Raw genomic sequence first — 6,045 nt, 5'->3', positions numbered from 1 at the left:
AAAGAGAGAGAGAGAGGAGTAGCGCGAGAACTTCCGGTCAAAACAAAATGGCGACCCGCGTAGTTCGGCTCGATTCGAAAAGTTAAATAGCCGTAGCATCTTTTTTGTAGACAACCAAATTAATTTACTTTTGTGTTTTAACATCATTTTTTAACTTTGTTTTGGTCAATTTGATCGTCCACACCGATAGACAGTATTCAGAAAGAGACAGAGAGAGAGAGAGAGGGGAGGAGTAGATCTTGCGAGAACTTCCGGGCAAAACAAAATGGCGACCCGCGTAGTTCGGCTCGATTCGAACAGTGAAATAGCCATAGCATCTTTGAAGACTATCAAATTAGCTTACTTTTGTGCTATAACGTAATTTTTTCTTGGCTTTTATCAATTTGATCATCCACACCGATAGACAGTATTCCAAAATGAGGAAAAGCAGGTCTTGTTTCGCACCGGGTGAGAATAGCCTACGCTGGCAAGTCTCACCAGGGGTGAGAGGTAGATCGTTTTTCTATTCTCACCCCGGATGAGAATAGCCACTTCCAGTCTGAAAACGGGACTAGTCGACTTGTGATGTCCCGGCCCAGGGGGCGGCCATTTTGGCAAAATCAGTCAGGGAATCTCCAGATTGGGCCGTTTTTCGCTGGTTTTGGCCCCGAGAGTAGGCTTGGAGAGTAGGCTTGGGGGGTTTCAGGACGAAATAAAAATATAGAGGGGGGTTCGGGGGGGCCTGCCCCCCTGAATTTTATCATAAAATGATGTTTTGCAGATAGGTTTGATATCTCTCGCTCGTCGAGCATCAAACATAGCCTATAATAGATCTAGATCAAGGCTCAAATAAGCGGGGTGGGAACTGCCGAAAATGCGCGCCCAATCTGGAGATCCCCTGACAGATTTAGCCAAAATGGCCGCCCCCTGAGTGGGGACATCACAACTCGACTCACTAGTGCCCTGAAAACAACACTATCTTTAGCATTATAATAATGTGTGTCCAATGGGTCAATTTGTTCTCAACTAATTTCATTGGACGAGCATCTAGTCAAGAGCTACGGTACCAACTTGGCGTGTTTTCAATAAGACGTATCTAGATTTAGATCTAGATCTAGGATAGCCTTAGCCTACACTGTGGTGAAGAGCGAACACAGGCAATTCTAGAAGTAGGCCTAGAAGGTCACAAACGCACACAAACTCAAGCAGAAATTCACGTTATATCGGGGAACATAAATCGGGGGGCGGGGGTCAGGAAAACACACACACACACACACACAGAGAGAGAGGCGAACGCACAACATAGAGCACTCGAGCACAAAAAAAGCTAGATCTACCCACCAACGCAAAAGAGCTCCAATTTACTCGGTGGCAATTGACAAAAAGTCAATTTTTGTCAATTGCCACCGCGTCACTCGGTGGCAATTGACACTACCAAAACTAAAAGCGTGCAATCTTGTCTGTGGGCAGTGGAGAGAGAGAGGAGTAGCGCGAGAACTTCCAGTCAAAACAAAATGGCGACCCGCGTAGTTCGGCTCGATTCGGAAAGTTAAATAGCCGTAGCATCTTTGTAGACAACCAAATTAATTTAGTTTTGTTTTTTAACTTTGTTTTGGTCAATTTGATCATCCACACCGATAGACAGTATTCAGAAAGAGAGAGAGGGGAGGAGTAGATATTGCGAGAACTTCCGGGCAAAACAAAATGGCGACCCGCGTAGTTCGGCTCGATTCGAAAAGTGAAATAGCCATACGAAGCCTATTCATGAAAAAATGTTATTCGGACTCTGATTCTTGTCCAGCATGACATCACTTCCGACTACCGACTTCCTGTGACTCGTGAATCCGGCTTCCTTTCCTGCCTCACTCGTGACTCGCCTCAGGCTGGGTAGAGACCGGGATCACTTCGGGTTAAAAGGTGTTTTGTGCAGGAGCCGAGTTTTAATCTTATGATGAATTTGAGGCCGGCTTGAAAAGTTATTCTCGCGCTTCTAATAAATGTTTATTTGTCAAGAGGTCATCAGAAGCAATTAAAGATGGCTTGTTAGCGTGTGTCGGGGTCGGATGGGCGGCCTGCACACATGTGGCTATGTGCGTGTCGGGGAGGGGGGTGGGGGGGGGCACTATCGGTACGGGCGTTGAACGTCACATACGCGTCAGTCTTTTTCCCCCCGGCAACTGATCATATTACAATAATAAGCTAGTCTTGACGTAGATCTACATAATGAATTGTGCCCTGGTCTATGGAATCAAAAGTTGCCGTATTATGCTCAGCTCTACACAGCAACACAACTTTTTCTTGGTAAACAATCGATTTGACACAGGCTTTGTATTTGAATGAATCGGTCTTTTTTTTTTTACACAGCTCATAATATGCAGGTGCCAGGTGGTCTGCTATCTTCAATTTTACCTTTTTCTGCAACAAAGAAAGTGGGACACATGGGGGATGGGGGTGGGGCGTATCAATGAGGCGGCGGGCATCGGATCGGCAGATAACGTGTGGGGGAAACTAAAAAATGGCGGAAAATTGGAAGCACTGAACGTTAGATCTATAGAATGAAGACACTTCCTTTTTTCCGGTCCCGAGTCTGAATAAGAATTTTTGTTATTTGGACTCGAGTCCGAATATGAAAAAATGTTATTCGGACTCGAGTCCGAATAACGACGGCCATAGCTTTATAGGCATCTTTGAAGACGATCAAATTAGCTTACTTTTGTGCTATAATAACATAATTTTTTCTTGGCTTTTATCAATTTGATCATCCACACCGATAAACAGTATTCCAAAATGAGGAAAAACAGGTCTTGTTTCACACCGGGTGAGAATAGCCTACTAGACGCTGGCAAGTCTCACCCGGGGTGAGAGGTAGATCGTATTTTTATTCTCACCCCGGGTGAGAATAGCAGGTGAGAATTGGCTATTCTCACCCGGTGGGCGTTCACAGTGATAGCCTAGGCCTAGGCCAACCATTGTTCACCGTGAAACACAGAATTCTACATTGTGATAGATCTAACAAAAGTGTAGAACTCTGTGCCGTGAACAAACTTTCCAGCGCTCTTGTGTTTTGTTTTTTACAAGGCAAGGGGGGTTGCCCCCCTGACTAAAAACAAAACAAAACATGGGGTGTTTCAGGCGGGGGCATCCCCCCCCCCCTGAATTTGACCACGATTTGATGTTTATCAATTAGGTTTGAAAGGCTGTCTCTCCGGCCCGCGAATCAAAAAGTAATCGTTTAGACTTAGAACCGGAAATAATCGTCGTTGAGGTCAAAACTAGATTCTAGAATTTCCCTGGGTTATATTTCCCTGTCACAAAAGACGGGACCACCATCCAAGTAGTGCCGTTTGGGGTTTCAGGGGGGCCCCCCTGAATTTTACCACCATTTAATGTTTTGCAGTTGTTAGGTTTGATATCTTAGCTTGCCGCGAATCAAACGTATCTAGATCTAGATGTAGGTCAGGCTCAAATAAAGGGGGTGGGAACTACCGAAAAGCACTCAATTTTGTTTGTGGGCAGTGAGAGAGAGAGAGAGAGGAGTAGCGCGAGAACTTCCGGGCAAAACAAAATGGCGACCCATGTAGTTCGGCTCGATTCGAAAAGTTAAATAACAAGCAACTTTGTAAACGACCAAATTAATTTACTTTTGTAACATAATTTTTTACGAAGTGGCTAGCCGTACTTAGATCTAGGTTTGGCCCTATTGAAGCCTGTTAAGTACACAGGTCTCATTAGATCTAGATCTAGTAATTATTCAGGTTCAAATACATGCAAGTCAGTAAGGCACCTTTTGGTTTTGTCTGAAATACGAAGACTTAGGCATTGCAAACAAAAAATTTCATTTACAATTCAGCCATCAATATTAAGTACGGCTAGATTGACAGTCTAGCCATCCTTAAGTACAGGATTAACATTAGAAAACAGGAGGTTTAAAATACATGCACTGTCATTAAGGCACCTGGTTTCGTCTCAAATACAAATACTTTAGGTACTGCACACTAAAAATTTATATTTACAATTCAGTAGGCCTATTTTTTTTTAAATGGTCAGTCTAGCCATCATATTAAGAATAAGTACGGCTAGACTGCCAGTCTAGCCGTCATTAAGTACGGCTAGCCTCTTTCAATTTTTTATCTTTGTTTTGGTCAATTTGATCGTCCACACCGATAGTACATTCAAATTCAGAAAGAGACGGAGAGAGAGAGGGGAGGAGTAGATCTTGCGATAACTTCCAGTGAAAACAAAATGGCGACCCGCGTAGTTCGGCTCGATTCGAAAAGTGAAATAGCCATAGCATCTTTGTAGACTATCAAATTAGCTTACTTTTGTGCTAAAACGTCATTTTTTTCTTTGATTTTGTCAATTTGATTATCCACACCGATAGACAGTATTCCGAAATAAGGAAAAACAGGTCTTGTTTCACACCGGGTGAGAGTTGCCAAAGCTGGCAAGTCTCACCCGCGGTGAGAGGTCGATCGTATTTTTATTCTCACCCCGGGTGAGGATAGCCACTTCCTATGCTAACAACAGTGGGGGGTTTCATCGGGGCTTGCCCCCGCTGGAAACAATACATAGCCTAAAGAAGTGGCTATCCTCACACTTCTGAGGAAGAAAAATGAATGTATACAAATTTTCAAATCATACTAGATCTAGTGATGCTGTGAGCCTATTTTTAGATGGATGACAAGATCTACTCGTTAGAACTGAAATATTTTAGGACGAGACTACACATTACATTGCTGAAACATTTTGTATTTTTGCTGATTCTATGTGTAAATTGTATGACATGTAAGGATTGTTGTATGAAGAGCTTTAAAGAATACATTTTTAAGTTGATTTTGGTCTTTTCAATTAAAAAAATAGATGGAAGAATAAAAGAAGTTCAAATTTGGTAAATGTTATATATAATTTTATATTTATAACTGGTTGTATTTTTGATTTAGGGAGTTCAAGGCTGTGCATCTTCCACCTAGTTTTCCATGGTCACTACACAGTGGTTAATCTGTGGCTGTCTAGGCACTGATGGGCTGGGGGGGGGGGGGGGGGGGGGCATCTGCTGGCTAGTGGTCTTGCTTAGGATTTTGCAGCATTTGGACAGAAATGCAGACTTACATTATAGATATCTGAAATATTATGCATGCATCTATCATACGTTGTATTATTTAGTTATCAAACTTTGGGCAGATGGCTAAAGGTAGTCAGCTTATAAACATTGAGTTAATCTTTTCAGGACTGTAGAGGAGGTGAACAACTACTGTCTTGACCCCTATGATATTTCACATGCTGAAGAATGGCAGGAGGAGCTGCAGAATCTTTTAAAGGTATGGCATTGTACTATTATTGTTACACCATTATGATTTTTTTGTCCTTTTCAGCTTGTTATAATCTATAATATAATATATTAACGATTTTTTGTTTTTAATTCAGGAAGTTTCTGTAAAGCATGCTGCTACATTTACAGTCGTAAGACTTGGTTTGGAGAGAAAAATGGCTTCGAAGTGAAATCAACTGAAGTTAAAGATGTAGATTTTCTTGTGGCATATCAAAAAGACAGGGATGCCACTTTTCCGCTTTTTTTTGCTGTATTTCCAGTATTTTGATCCTGATCCTCTATTCTGTTATAGAGATCGAGATCAAATCTATAGTTTAAAAAAAACGAAAACAAAAAACACACACACACACAACTTGCGCCAAATGTTCAAATAACGGAAAAACGAAGACTTCGCCATAAGTTCAAATAATGGGGAGAAAAAAACCCGGGAAGATTTGTGCTAATCTCAGCAAGTCGGCAGGGTTGGGTTGATTTAAATCAGGTTGATTTATTATTTTTAAATCAGTTGATTTTTTTGATTTAAATCAACTTGATTTTTAAGATAAAAATCAGTGATTTAAATCACTTTAAAAAAAATAATTTTTCTTCAGTTTTTACATTTATTTCAACATTCAGAATTCCTTTCCTTGGTTTCATAAAACAGATATAAGGTTAAGTAGACTAATATAATCATGTTTAAAAGTCTGCTTTCCCTCCTTTCACTGTAAAATAATACAGTATTCAATTTACTTTTTTTT

The sequence above is a fragment of the Aplysia californica genome, unplaced genomic scaffold, assembly GCF_000002075.1.
Source record: "Aplysia californica isolate F4 #8 unplaced genomic scaffold, AplCal3.0 scaffold00530, whole genome shotgun sequence".
Lineage (NCBI taxonomy): Eukaryota > Metazoa > Mollusca > Gastropoda > Aplysiida > Aplysiidae > Aplysia > Aplysia californica.
This window is presented reverse-complemented; position numbering follows the sequence as displayed.